The sequence below is a fragment of the Protopterus annectens genome, chromosome 12.part0, assembly GCF_019279795.1.
Source record: "Protopterus annectens isolate FY-2018-M chromosome 12.part0, PAN1.0, whole genome shotgun sequence".
In the NCBI taxonomy this organism is placed as follows: domain Eukaryota; kingdom Metazoa; phylum Chordata; order Ceratodontiformes; family Protopteridae; genus Protopterus; species Protopterus annectens.
Window position 1 is genome coordinate 228250143 of NC_056746.1, and position 15887 is coordinate 228266029.

The window sequence follows — 15887 nt, forward strand, 5'->3', positions numbered from 1 at the left end:
GAAATCTCAAAATTGAAGTATTAAATTCTTTAATAAAACTTTTTGTGGGAGGCAATGATATTGATTGTATAATGTATAAGATTTTTGGTAAGATAATCATTTTGATTATAGATAACCTCTCTTCCATTGTGAAAAAAATGTTATTCCATTTGTCTATTAGATTCTTTATATTGTTTGTGCCTTTAGTATAAATATGATTTATTATATATTTAATATTACCTGTTATAATTATTCCTAAATAATTAATTTTCTTCTCTTTGCCAATATATTTAATGCATTTATTTTTTATTATATTCTTATTTGTATTTATAGGTAGGATTTTTGTTTTGTCATCATTAAATGTTAAACCAGATTTTCTTACAAATACATCCATTGCTAAGGAACCTGCAGTTAGAAAATTATCATTGTCATTTAATGGCAGTAGGATGTCATCACCATACAGTTGAATTTTAGAGTTTAATTCTCATTTATGTTAATACCTTTTATATCTATATTTGATGTGAGAAAATTAGCAAATGGTTCCATAATTCGGAAAAAAAGAAGAGGTGAAAGAGGACATCCTTGCTTGGTTCCTTTCAAAATCTATATAGAATCAGAAGTAAACGTACCTATATTTACATATGCAAAACAATCATTATAAAGAAGATTAATAATATGTGTGAAGTTACTTGAGAAATTATATTCTTCTAAAACCCACAACAGATATTTCCAGTTTACTAAGTCAACAGGTCTATTAATATTAAGACTCATTAATGTTAAGTTCTGTTTTGTTTTAGTTGCATAGTCAATTATTGTGATTATTCTTTTAATATTATCATAAGAATTTCTGATTAAGATAAAGCCAGTTTGATCTTTGTCACTCATGGAGGGTAGAGTATATTTAATCTATTAGCATGAATTGCCATGAACAGTTTATAATCTACATTTAAAAGTGAAATCAGTGTGTATGAAGAGCATTCAGTAGGATCTTTGTCAGTTTTTAAAATTGGAGAGATAAGGGTGTATTTCCAGGAAGGAGTAACTTTAGCTAGATCCTTGACTATAGAAAAAAACTTGTCCGGGGCTTCTTTGGATAACAGTTTATAAAGTTCAGATATAATCCCATTCTTACCTGGTTCTTTATTAGGTTTCAGTTTAGAAATTTGAGTTTGAAGTTCAGACATAGAGATCAGTTTGTCATTTAATTTCATTTGATCATCATATAGTTTAGTTTTTATATTTTTTGATAAATATTTTAATTATTTCTTGTGGATCTTTTAATACATTATTTTGTTTGCTTTTATTATAATAATCTCTGAATTCCTTTAGAATATCTTCTATTTCTGTTTCTTTTCTTGCTGTGTGAGTAGACTTCTTTTATGTGATTGGACTTACTGAGTAATTTTGTTTTTGTGGCTAAACTGTGCTTAGATTTTTGATTAATGGAGAAGTTAATCATCCTAAGTTTATCAAGGTTGATTTTAGTTTTATGTTGTTTAGCTTATTAATGTATTCTATATTATTATTTTTATTTTGATGATTTTCTAATTTTAACTTATCAAGTTTTTCTTGTATTTCATGTAATTCTTTGTCCCATTGTTTTTTTTTATTTGACAACCAATTAGTGACTCTATACCAAATAGGTATGCTTTTAGTGCATCCCATAAATAAATGTCTAATTTATCTTCTATATTATTCATTTCTATAAAGGAAAGGATTTCTGTAATAAAAAGTCCTTTAAATTATTTTAAACAGGTTATATATGCTGGTAATCTTCTGGTTTTAACATTAATATTAGATTTCAAAAACAGCTGAAAGGTAATTGCATTGTGATCTGAAAGCGGACAGGTAATGTTTTGACTTTGCCTAGTATATCAGTCAGGTCATTAGAGGCATAAATTCTGTCAGTTCTGGATTGCGTTCTGTGTCTATGGGAATAATGGGTAAAAATAATGAATTAGGTTTGAAAATTTATTTATGTCTCTAAGATGAAACAATTCAGCACATTTTAACAATGCCCTTGCAGATGCATGTTCTACATGTAATTTGCCCACAAATTCCATTTACTTCTGTGTTTACTCCTTCCATTTTCTAAAGTTTCACCTGCGGTTCTTTTATCTCCCTTACAGTATTCAGCACTTCAGTTATAGTTGATTTATATTTTTATATTTTGATTTCCATTTTCTGTTAATTCCTTTTTTGGCAACTAATAGCATTAAATGGGTCTGTATGACTTAGGGAAATTTTCCATTTTACCGACTGTAGTGCCATCTCAGAGTTGGTATATATAAGTAGGGTGTCGCTCAGTATGTTGGGCAGCTAACTCACTTCCCTGTGAAAAACATTCATTGATGTGAGCGTTCGATGAATGGCCATTCCCAGAAGTTGGTTTTCAGTGAAGTAATATAAACTCCATTAAATGGGTCTATATTAGTTTGCCGAAAAATATTTCCAGTGAACACCTGTTCATTGACATTTAACAATCGAAAATCACTTCCATGATTTGTGGAATTTTCCCAGGGCAGTGAAGTAGTTGGCCAACTACACAACTTTGTCCTTTTCCCCACTGTAGTGCAATCTCGGATTTGATATATACAGTTAGGGGGTGTTGGGGATGCAGCATCCCACTTGGTTAGGTTTGATTTACTGTGTTGTGTGTTCCATTGTGCTGCAAGGCATTTGTTTCATTGCCCTGGGAAAATTCCACAAATCGTGGAAGTGATTTTCAACAGTTATGCGTCAACGAAGAGGAGTTCGCCGATATATCTTTCAGCGGACTAACATAGATCCCATTAAACATAGTAAGGCCTTAATATGTGTAGGCAATTTTGATCCAGTGTCCCAGCTCAAAGAATAATTTCCTTAGATGCAATCATTTGATCATCCAACTTTTCTGACAGATTTGTGAACTTGTGTATTTTTAAAAATTTGCTAACTCATTACATTCCCAAAAAAACTGTTACCTGTCTCTTCCACATCTCCTGCATTACTGCCTACCTGAGAAAAAATTCTGTGAAGTCTGCTTGGTGAATAAATAAATAAATATTTATATAAACACTTGCAAGCAATAATCCTAAACCTTCTAGACATTGTTGCATACTTGGAACCATACACATACACTCGTATTGCTCCTTTGTAAACTGCATTTCCAGTCTCTCTTCCCACTCTTTTCTAACCTCTTGCTATTGATTCTTATAGTTATCATTCAATATTTTATACATTTTTTGAATTATTCCTTCTATCACCTGCAGATTTTCTTCTAGACTCAACTAAAATTTCTACCAAAGCTTATCTTTTACTGAACATTGTCCTATCCCTTTCTTTTTGTCTATACTATGGTATTAATCTGTGGTAGAGAATACAGTCCCTAACCTGCAGTTTAATCTTCTGCATGGCCTCATCCCACTCTATTACATTTCCTTGTTATTTGTTCACATTACCTTGGCTTCTTTTCTGAATTTTCACCACTAAATTCCAGCCCTCTCTTGCCTGTTTTTATACCCCTACTTGCAGCTGTTATTGTTGGCAAAATTTTCTTCCACCTTTCCCATGTTGAATTAGTTCTTAGAATGCATTCTGCTACTTTATAAATATAATATTCTGTACAGTTGCTGTTATTCTCCTCAAGGATCTGCATCCAATATCCTATTCTCCCCTTATTTCTAGAACTAGCCAACCCCCCCCCCCCCGCCCCAGGTTTTGTCATCATCATTTTCCACTTTGATTTATAACCTGTCTGTCTTACATATATGACATATATGAGCCTTAACTGCATCATTCTAAAGTGTACCTTCACACAAAGTAATTCTAAACCACTTTATTCTCTGAGGAGAATCAGTTTATCACACTTAACTGTTGCCCCATTTCCCTCCCTCCCATATAAAGTCCTTCAGTTCTTTATTAATAATCATTCACAACTTCTCTTGTACTTGATAAAACATACCTGACCTAAACCTAAAGGGATTAAAACATTTTACTGATTGTATCTTCCTATCCATATCCTTCACATCAAGTAATTCTAAACCACTTTATTCTCTGAGGAGAATCAGTTTATCACACTTAACTGTTGCCCCATTTCCCTCCCTCCCATATAAAGTCCTTCAGTTCTTTATTAATAATCATTCACAACTTCTCTTGTACTTGATAAAACATGCCTGACCTAAACCTAAAGGGATTAAAACATTTTACTGATTGTATCTTCCTATCCATATCCAGATTTTCTCTTTTCTCAATTTTTGTATTAGCTTTTGTTTAGTCTCTTGCTACACATCCTTAGCTGCCATAATAGAGTCCTTTTTAATCCATACACCTAAATATTTCATTGTGTCATGTCCCCATAGACATGGCTATTACTGAACCATGTGTGGGCATACAGTTTATTGCTACAGTTTTTGTTTCATCTTCATTTATTTTATATCCTGAAAAGACTTACTGCCTCAAACTGTTCCACAGCACTGGAATGTCCTTTTTCTGAATATTTCAAGTACAAAAATAATACCATCTGCAACTAAAGCTAGCTTTTCTAGATTATAATACCATTTATATCATTGCCTTTTTGAGTCTGTTATTTTCTTTCCTAGTGGTTCTAAATATAAAGCAAACAAAGCGGAAAGAGGATACCCCTGTTTTATCATGTTCAAATATAGCTTATCATATAGCAACCCTGTCATCTTAATTCTTCCCCCTAACCCTTCATATAGCCTCTTATGAACGCTGTTGTTGTATTAGAGAGTATGAATGCTACCATTGCCCTAGACAAAATATTATCCAACTCTATCAAATGCTTTCTGTTAATCAAGACCCACCAATAATAGCAATGTTTTCTTACATTCTATTTTCCTCTGAATCATCACTGTTCTGTTAATGTTTTTAAATGTTTGCCTTCCCTCCACAAAGCCAGTTTGATCCATATCTATAACTTTTGGCAGAACTTTTGCCATTCTCTTAGGTAGTATACACTTAAACACTTTATAATTATGGTTTAAAATGTAAGTGCGTCTTTATGAATTTGAGAGGGGTCTTAACCCTCTTTGGGTAATGCAGTCACTGTGGCTTTCTTCCAAGATCATGGTACCCCCCCCTCACACACACACACTTTTTAAAATACAGTTAAACAAAGCCTTCCAGATCTTTATCGCTTTCTCCCCTACAGACTCCTACAAGAATGCTATTGTTCCTGGAGACTTCCCTGTTGCTTGATTATACATCACTGTTTTTCTCAACTGTTCATATTTTCACTATTAAATGTTGAGCTTCATTGATTAAGCTATGTATAAATATTTGAGAATGTACTTTCCTTGGTTTCCATATTCCTCTGCTTCATATAAATATTCATAAAATTTCCAAAATATCTCTAATACATCTGTAGGATCTCTGGTTATTTTTCATGTTGTGGGTTCCCTAAGTTTGCTGACAACCTTTTATACTTTCTGTTGCTTAAGTCATTGTGATAAAAGTTTTTGCATTCTAGAGTTATCAAAAAACATTTGTTTTATAGCAACCATTCTAAAGTCATACATTTTATCCTACCACTCTGCAGTTGTTCCTGTTCTTTTGTGAGATTCCCCTTATACTGCAGTACTTCAACATTTGTCAGCCATTCTCAATAATTGCTGTTACCTTTTAACGAAATATCTTTCTCTTTTGTTTCTTTCCAACTTGTAAACTGCGTTTTCATTTTGTTCCACACACACTGGCTATTCCTTCTAAATAAACTTCTGTTTTCCATAACAACTCTCATATTATTTGCGCTATCCATTCCTTAGATTAAGCTCTATTTAATAAATAATTAGGAAAGTGCCATTGTCTAATATTTAGTTCATTGCCCTGCAACCTTGGCTTTTATGATTGGATGATCTAAAATAGTTATTGGATGTATGTCAATTTTCAGTTAAATTCACATGCTGTTGTGAAATAATTTCTATCCAATCTAGCCTAGTTATTGTACCTTGGGGAATAATATGTAAATTCTATTTGAGTTCCACTGAATTTGCATTTTCCACACCAAATATTCATATGTATTTCTTCAGAAAGCTACCCTGTTTTGCAAATCAAGTTCTAGTATCCATTCATAAACAATATTTCCTGCTGAAAGCTGATTTGTCCCAAAATTCTCTTTAAAGACCTACATCCAAAATCCTACTCTCTCGTTTCTCAAACTCCCCACCCCCATTACATCATCATCACTTTCCACTTTGATCTATAGCCTTCTACCTTTATGTATACTCCATAATAGCAGTTTTTGGTGAAATATAAATACATGTCTGCATAAACTTTCTCCCGTTAGCAGTCACTTACTACCACAAATCTATTTTGAAACCCCTCTAGCAGTCAGTATTATTATTCCCCATTTCTTTTGTTCCTAATATTCTTGTGAGTCTCCATCCTGAAATGCTTTTTGTTAAATTTACATATTAATTTCCATCCAAACATGTCATGTGAAGTTGTTCTATCTCGCCATTTTGTTCTTACACGTGGGTTCGGAGTCGATCCCTTGGCTCCGAGTCGGCCGCTTTTCAAGCTCAAACTCTCAGAGAAGCTCGAGTCACAGTATACATCCCATGATGCTCTACTGTAAACCCCAGATCTAGTTTGCCGCTGCAACGGATTTACAGACTCGTCAGAGGAAGCTCGGGCCAGTGTTAATTTTCTATATTTAAAAAAATATTTTTCTCTTGTATTGTTAGCTAGTATTGTTTTCTTTAAAAAAATAGAGTTTAGTTAGAGTGAGTGTATAGACTGGTAATTTTTTGGAGTGTTTTTCTTAATGGCTGTTTTTTGCTAGGCCTTTCTTAGTTTTTTGGGCGTGACAGGGCTCTGTCAGTTCCTTTGTGTGTACTAATTTTATTAGTGGTAGTTTAAAATTACTTAGAACATTTAGAGATTAGCTAGTTCTGTAGAGAGTTAATATTAAAATATATTTGAATAACATTTTTTGTATTAATATACTCATAGTATTGAGTTCAGGGATCTGAACATATATATATATATATATATATATATATATATATATATATATATATATATATATATATTTCCTCTCTTTTTTCTAAAATGTCAGAGAAGCAAAAGTCTGGCTTCAATAGGTGTGAGTGTGGCCAAAAAATGTCTGTGATGGACAACCACTCCACCTGTGTGTACTGTTTAGGATCTGTTCATTTGCAGGAAGTGTGCTCTATCTGCCACTCCTTTAGCGCCAGGGTTCTTCTGGAAAGGCACAGGAAGCTGGTGGATAGAGGACTCCTGAAGCCTGATTTTCAGGCTGCGCTGGACAAGACCGACCTTTCTTCCAAGGCTTCGAAGGGGTCGAAGTCATCCAAGGGGTCCTCGGAGCCCAAGTCCTCGGCGCCGAGCGCCTCTAGTATGGTTCAATCATCGGCTCCACAGCCTTTGGAGCCCTGTACTGAACCTTTATCTCAGAGTCCAGTTGTGGATCCGGTGTTGGAGACTCCTCAATCTCCAGTTCTTCAATCGGTGCCATCTTCGGCACCTTCGAACCATCTTTCGACCCATTCTTCGAGGTTATCTGATTTGGACCTGGACCGCATGGTTAAGAGATTGCTAGAGAACCCGGCCCTGGCCAAAATGCTTTCCACTTTGAGCCACTTGGCTTCAAAGCCTGAAATCCCAGTCCTACTCTCTACTCCTCCTCCTCCGAAGCCAATCAAACTCTCGGAGCCAGGGCAGAGAGAACTGATGTTGGTAGAGTCCTCGGAGCCGAGGTTCGATCCAGCAGACTCAGCTCCGTCGATCTTGATCTCCTCGGTTCCAACTGGAGAGTCTTGGAGCCGACACTCTCTCGCCGGCTCTGGGGTGGAGAGTCAAACCGAGACTTCGGTTCCGACCCACCCCCTCGGAGCTTTGGCGCAGGTCAGTACAGCTCAGTCCTCTGGACTGGAGCACGGGATCTCGGCTCAAGAGAGCTGCCAGCCTCTTCAGAGCCGACAGACTTCTCGGACTGGGATTCTGGTGCCTTCAATGCCATCTTTCTTCCCCTCTCCCTAAAGGGTCACGTTCTGTCTCTTCCCCACAGGTCCCTACCAAGCCTCGAGACCCAGAGCCTCAGGTATCCCCATTGGGTGGCTCTTCCTCTACAGGGACTTCACCGGACACTCCCACCGATGAAGTACCTAGGAAGAGACTGTGCAAGAGGAGGCACCTGGATTCCCCACAGGAATCCCTGATATCGGACACCGACTTAGAGGAATCAGAAGGGTCCCCACGATCCTCCTCAGAGGATGTCTTATTTGCAGACATATTGAAGATCTTAAGGCAGAGGGGTGATTGGCAGTCCCTTGCCCTTACTGAGGATGAGTCGGTACTCCTGAAGGCTTTTGTGTCTCAACCATCCACCTCCTGGGTTACTCCTCCCTTCAACGAACTAATGGATTTGGTTGCTCGAAGGGCGTGGGAGTCCCCTAATTCAGTGGAACCGGTCCCTCGGAGGCCCAACAAGTTCATTACTTCCCCTGCTGACAAGGCCTTTCTTACCAAGGGAGTCCCGGTTGATGCCATGGTGGTGGCGGCAGCCACCAAGAAAGAGATGTCGGAAACCTCTTCTTCTGTCCATCCTCCTAATAGGGATTCTAGGACTATGGACAGGTATGGGAAATGCATATTTAGTTCTGCGGCATTTTCCATGAGATCGCTCAACTACCTAACCCACTTTACCCACCTTCAACAAGATCTCCTTGAAGAGCTGGGAGATACTCTACAGGGTAACACAGCTGATGCAGTTTCTGAGAAAGTGACTGCACAACTTCAACACCCTCAATTCTATAGTCAGCTCATCCATGCAGCTCAATTCTTATGCCGCCGATGGATCGAGCAGGGCTGCAGGTTCAGCGATAGCTCTTCGGAGACGGTCCTGGATGCTCCTTTGCGGAAGCCTTCATCACTACCCCATTCGATGGCTCCACCTTGTTCGGGCCTAAAGTTAAGGAGACCCTTACTAGGTGTGAACAAGAAGGAAAGACTCTGTCTGCTATAGGAGTCCATTTTTCTACTCCAACTACACCATACCCCAAAGGGCAACGAAGTGGAAAAATGTGGTTTCGAAAGCCCCAAGGAGCTTTCCAGAACACACCTACTGATACCCCCTCTAGGGGCAGAGGAGGGGGTAAAAATGTAAGACGCCACTCAAACGGCAGAGGGGGTCCGCAAAATGAGGGTGACAGGGAGCAGTTCTCTGGTAAGCCCTATCAGCGTTCATGAAAGGAAGCCTGGCTGTCCTGCTCTGGAGGCAGTCGGGGGTCGCTTGGCTTTATACCCAAACGCCTGGCTAAACATTACAATGGACTCTTGGGTAAAAAGCATAATTTCCAGAGGTTACTACATTCCCTTTTCAAAAGTCCCTCCCATGTGTACAAGTATTCCAGATGTTCCACCCAGTCTGCGAAAACTAGCAGCCATAGAGATTCAAAACCTGCTAGACAAAAGAGTCATCCAGCCAGTCCCTGCGGACCAGTTAGGATCTGGTACTTACTCAAGGTTCTTTTTAGTTCCAAAAAAAACAGGGGACTGGAGGCCCATATTAGACCTCAGCAAACTCAGCACCTTCATCAAGAAGGAAAAGTTCCGGATGGTCACGCTTCAATCTATACTTCCGTTTCTAGAAACGGGCGATTGGATGTGCTCTATAGATCTCAAGGATGCTTACTACCACATCAAAATGGCCAGATCATCCAGAGATCACTTGCGTTTCCGGCTGGGGGCCAGTCATTACCAATTCAGAGCCCTGCCCTTTGATCTCACCACAGCCCCCAGAGTGTTCACCAAATGTATGGCAGTGGTCACGGCTCACCTGAGACTCTTAGGATTCCAGGTGTTTCCATATCTGGATGACTGGCTCCTCACGGCCACCTCCAGGCATCAACTAATTCAGGCAAGAGACTACACTATCAACCTGTGTTCCCAGTTGGGCATAACCTTAAACTTCAAAAAATCTGCGTTATTGCCCTTGCAGCATATTACCTTTATAGGAGCAGAGCTAGACACTCTCGATTCAAGGATCGGGTTGCCTCAAACAAGAATCTTATCCCTAAGAAGTCAATTGTCCAGTCTGCTGACCCAGAACAAAGCTCCTGCATCCCAAATATTGAAGTTGTTAGGCACGATGGCAGCGACGCTAATAGCAGTCCCGTTGGGACGCATGCACATGCGGATACTCCAGTGGTTACTCTTCACACAATGGTCTTACCAACAGCTGCCCATGTCGCACGAGATTCGGTTAACAAACCTTTGCAAGAAGGATCTCAATTGGTGGCTGAACAGCGAGCAGATAGTAGTCAGACGTCCCCTTGTTCTCCCCAACCCACAGCCACAGTGACCACAGATGCTTCCCGGATAGGGTGGGGGGGCTATTTCAGGGAAAGACTGTCCAAGGTACTTGGTCGAGCATGGAATCACATTTGCATATAAATGTCCTGGAGGTGAGAGCGGTGTTCCTGGCATTGCAACACTTTCACGACCGTCTTCCTCCAGGGACAATTGCAATTCAGACAGACATCAGTAGTCTGGTACATCAACAAGCAAGGGGGAACCAGATCGTATCCCTTATGCTGAGAGGCCCTAAGAATTTGGCAGTGGGCTGTATCCACCAGGCGCTTTCTGATAGCAACGCACATCCTGGGGTCATCCAACGTGATAGCGGACAAACTGAGCAGGGCCATCCTGTTACCTCATGAGTGATCCCTCAAACAACAGGTGGCGGACAAGATTTTCCACAGGTGGGGCCAGCCTTGCTGCAATCTGTTTGCATCTCCGATGAATGCCAAATGCAGAAGCTACTTTGCCCTTTATCCTCCACCGGGGAGCAACCCGAGGGACGCGCTTGTATACGATTGGCCCCCGGGCCTCCTGTATGCCTTCCCGCCAATTCCTAAGTTCATACAGAAAGCCAAATGTCTGGGAAGGGCTGTTATTCTGATAGCCCCATCTTGGCCTCGTCAGATTTGGTTCCCCTTCCTACAGAAGTATCAAGTGGAAGAACCATGGGTTCTGGACCCATTGCCAGACCTTCTGACTCATTTGTCGGGAGTTCTTCATCCCTCCCTCATCTCCCTAAAACTAACAGCTTGGCTGCTCCAATTCCCATATTAGCCAGGGCACAAGATTTGTCTCCCGCGGTCCAACATATTATAGTTTCCCCTCATAAACTGTCAACCAGGAAGCTATATAATATCAAATGGAAACGATTTGTTCACTGGGCTTCTCACCACGACGTTGACCCATATGTTGCGCCTATTCATACCATATTAGAGTTCTTGTCCTCCTTGTTTTATGATGGTGCAGCAGCTCCCACCATAAGGGTTCAATTGGCTGCCATTTCCAACTTTCATGTAGGGCTTTAACGGATCTAACATCATGTCCCACAGACTATGTAAAGCCTTTTTAAAAGGGACCCACCATCTCAGACCACCTATCAGACACCGTGTTTCTCCCTGGAATTTGAATCTTGTTTTATCCCAATTGATGCTTACCCCCTTCGAACCCGCGTCATCTTGTGATTTGAAGTTCCTGTCTTGGAAAACAGTTTTGCTGGTAGCCATTACATCTGCCCTTAGGGTCTCTGAACTCCAAGCTCTGTCTTTCAGGCCCCCATATTTGATCTTCCACCCAGATAGGGTGTCCCTCAGGACAAATCCTACCTTTCTTCCTAAGGTCTGCTCCGAAAGTAACTTAAATCAGTCCATTGAGCTCCCAACTTTTTTTAGACATCATACCAACAGACTGGAGTATATGTTACACAAGCTTGATGTTCACAGACAATTGAGATTCTACTTGGACAGAACGAAAGATTTCAGGCAATCTGATCAACTCTTTGTCTCCTACGCAGAGAACAAGAAAGGTTCTGCGGTATCAAAAGTCACACTGTCTAAGTGGCTTTCTGATTGCATTAAATTCATTTATTCTTCCACTAATCAGCCATTACCGACTAACGTCAAAGCCCATTCTACCCGGGCTGTTTCTACGTCATTAGCTCATGCAGCTTGTTTACCCTTGGATATCATCTGTGCAGCTGCTACGTGGTCCAAACCTCATACGTTTATCACTCTTTACAAAGCGGACAGGGCCTCCAGGGACAGGGCTTCCTTTGGTTCCACTGTGCTCAGGAATGTTCTCCCTTGAGTCGTCCAGGATTAGGGTGCTTGGGACACTACCCACGTGTAAGAACAAAACGGCGAGATAGAACAACTTCACATAAAGAAGTTATGTTTTTACCATAACGTTCCATGTGAGTTGTTCATCTCACCTTTTTGTTCTTACATTCCCTCCCACCTTCTCCCTCCTAGTGAGAAGAATGGTTGCCTTGGTGGATTGGTTGGTCTTGTTAGCTTGTCTCCTTAAGACAGACTGTTTTTCTTTCTGCAAATCTAGACGTACCTAGATAGGTAGGTACTGCAGTGCTTATTTTTTTTAGGCTGTCTTCAGGTGTAGCGTACTAGATCTGGGGTTTACAGTAGAGCATCATGGGATATATACTGTGTCTCGAGCTTCTCTGTGAGTTTGAGCTTGAAAAGCGGCCGACTCGGAGCCGAGGGATCGGCTCCGAACCCACGTGTAAGAACAAAAAGGCGAGATGAACAACTCACATGGAACGTTATGGTAAGAACATAACTTCTTTTTCTGCAACATTGCTATTTGCACCATACATTTTTAATATAATTCAGTTCTCTCTCTTGTTTTCTATACCTGTAAGGCCATTTACATATGAAGGTAATATGGACAAAGTAGCTATAATCAAAGCTATTACTCCCATGTATTATAATGACAGTTCTATGGAATGTGTATTCCAGACATGGTTCTATGAATTGTGTGTTTCAGATGTTTGGCTTACATGTGTCAGGCTGATCTCTTATGCACTTGCTTCTTCTCATCACCATTTGAAACTGTCACATCTTTCAAGACTTTTTGCCTCAACGAAAACACTCAAACAAAAATTAATTTTCAGAACCACCATCCCTTTTTAGCTTAGTATGCACATTTTCAGCAAGTGAAGTTTACCACTCCAGATAGGAGCAGTTATACCAAATCGACAGCTACCCTCAGAGGTATCACCTGTTCTAAAATTAAGGTTGCCATGCTAAAGCACATGTTACAACCTGTGTTTCCACCCACAATTATTGCTGTCCTCCTTTATTTCTGTTCCACACACAGATGTGAAAAACAGCTTCCGTGCTTTCAGCATACATTAACATTTAGCCCTAAGAAAAAGTGCATTGTCTACCTTTAAATAAACAAAGTTGTACACTGTTATATTAAATGCATTTAAGTATTAAGGCTGCTGAGGAGGCAACTACTTATATAACTTATTCACTTCCCACAGTTTCAGACTTTATTATTTCCCAGTACCGCTTTCCAATGCACCTTTAAATGTTAACTACACTGTAGCTTGTAGATTTCTCTTAGCGTAGAGTTTTCAGAGGTGTCAATATTAATTGCACCTACAGAGAATTAGTTTCCAAGTAAAAGCAGTTAGCAGTGAGAGGAAAAACACAGGTAGCAACTTTGATGATGCATGAAAGAATCCGTATAAATCTGACTGCCTGCACCTGCAGATTTGACTCCCAGTGAGAACACTTGCTAATAGAAAAAATAGCTAATAAATTTGCAGATGGAATAAACGTACAATTTTCATTCCTTTCACCATTTTTGTCTTATTTTCGAGCCTATTTTCTTAAAAAAATGTTTATTGCTTAAATCAAGGTCATTAATTCATTCACTCCAATGGAGCTCAGGAAGGTTGTACTGTAGCTTCCAAGGGGTGGCGCTTAAGCCTTTTGACAGAATCAAATTATGTCCTCACATTTCAAACAAATGTTCATATCTCTGGAACAATAGGGGTTATGAAAAATACATAAATGGCAAACTCTTTAGCACAAACTATTTTTATTGTGGTAGTATTCTTCAGGTTTTAGGTCTTAAACCAAATTTTATAAAGTCAGAGTAAACACAGTAACTATTACATTTGTAACATTTTGTAAACGACTTACAATATCACAGCAATCATTCAAGTTATAAACATACTGTCAGCAGCTTTTTATTAATCTCACTGAGCACTTTCATAGGAGGCTAAAGAGTTCTGTCTGTGTTACTTGGTTGTTGAGATGTTTAGGAAAATGTGAAAATTATATCTATGCAAATTAATATAATACAAACAACAGTTAATGTCTATTTACCTGTACTAGACGGAGGTCAGATATTAATGCAGCTGAGTTTGCCATTGTGTGAGCTTTCACATGAAATTTTCAACAAGGAATATTTGATGCCTAGAGGCATTAGTAGGAGTTAACTGCAGATGCACCTGAGGCGTCACTCGGATGTAATTGTACACATCCACCCCTGTAAAAACAAGGGAAATTATCTTAATTGTTATAATATGCCTGTCAAAACAAGGGAAATTATCTTAATTTTTATAATGTGATCACTATACTTTTACACCCCCATAACATTATATTAAGTTTAACTTGCTTTTGTCCAGCCTTTCCTAACTTGTTACAGTGTAAAGCCTGCATATCTTACAACTAGAACAAAGTACTTGCTTGTTTTAATATCTTTAACATACACAGCAGTCACTGATAAGATCCTCTCACCTTGCATTTATAATACCCCTGACTGCATACTGTACAAAACTGTTTCACAATATAATGTGCAGTTTACAAAGTGTATTTATCCCCTTTACTCTTTCTAAATATTAATGGCATAATGTGTGGTTTATGCTTTACAGTTCACCCACAGGTTTATTACAGTCAACAGAATTCCAATCTTTCATGCAGTCTCATTTTTACACATCTGTTCCTCTGTTTAATAGCACTGATGCTTTATAGTTCTCCATTTATTCACTAATTTCATTGTGTCTTCTCTTCTCCCTGATCATCTTCACCTCCCAACACCAGTCTCTCTGGTTCGGTTCTGCAGTAGTTCTAATTACTAAAGTCAGCTCCTGTGTTTTTTTTTTCTGTCTCTCAAGCACTTTCCTTCATAACAATTGAAAAGGTTTCACTGGAAAAGTTTCTCTATAGGATTTCTTATTGTTACAAGAGTAAGAAGCAGTGCTCCACTTTACTTGCTGGTTTCCTATGTTTTTATTTCTCCATCAAATGTCTTTGGCCTTGCAGGAAAATATTTTGAAGGCAGCTGGATACAGCAGCTTTAATCTCACACCCGTTTCTTAACATTCCCTGATTGCTAGGATAAATCTGCTTGTCTTCAGCCTGGTGTACAGTGAATAATCATTTTCCACAAACATTCTGCTACTGCCCATTGTAATACTGCCCCTTTTGCCACATTTTTCCAGGAGCAGCTCTTTCTGCTGACATGACTTCATCTTTACCAGTACATGCCCCATTTGCTATCTCATGGCCAGATTTGTACCGTACACACAATGAGTTATCTCAATTAACAAATCCTGAGTGGAACACAAGTTTGGTTGCTTTATTTGCACTTTCATAAAATGAAAGCAATATATTCCTTCAATTCCACTTTCATAAAAAATCCCATGCTTTCTTTTATGTTTAGTCTTCTAATGCTGCAGTTTTTTGAAACAGGTCTTCTTGAGAAGATACATAATTCAGACAGGCTTTCCTTCATTTCACCCTCTGATGTCTGCAGTTTTATCAGCCCATTAGCTTCTTTAAGTTTCTATTGTTTTCAGCCTTTTGTCATTTGATTTCATATAATCCTCCACTCTCTCACCTATTTTAAGTACACCTGAGTGCCTTTGATTTATTTTTTTCTCTAGATTACTGGAATCCATATCCTGTAGTAATGCTGAAACTATAGCTACTTTTTCTTGAGTAGCTGCAAGGTTCTTCTCAGCCAGAATTTTGCTTCTCCTTTTCTGATTGATTTTCTCTTACCCTTCAATTTTTTTCTTTCCTGATCTCCAACTAGTAACTGTTTTTTCC

The 15887-nt window shown here is 39.0% G+C and overlaps 1 protein-coding gene across 1 annotated transcript in view; it reads left to right on the forward strand.

Annotated features, from left to right (window-relative positions):
* Positions 1 to 15887, forward strand: part of IFT140 (intraflagellar transport 140) — a 3212973-nt gene that overhangs the window by 3139921 nt on the left and 57165 nt on the right. The window lies entirely within an intron of this gene.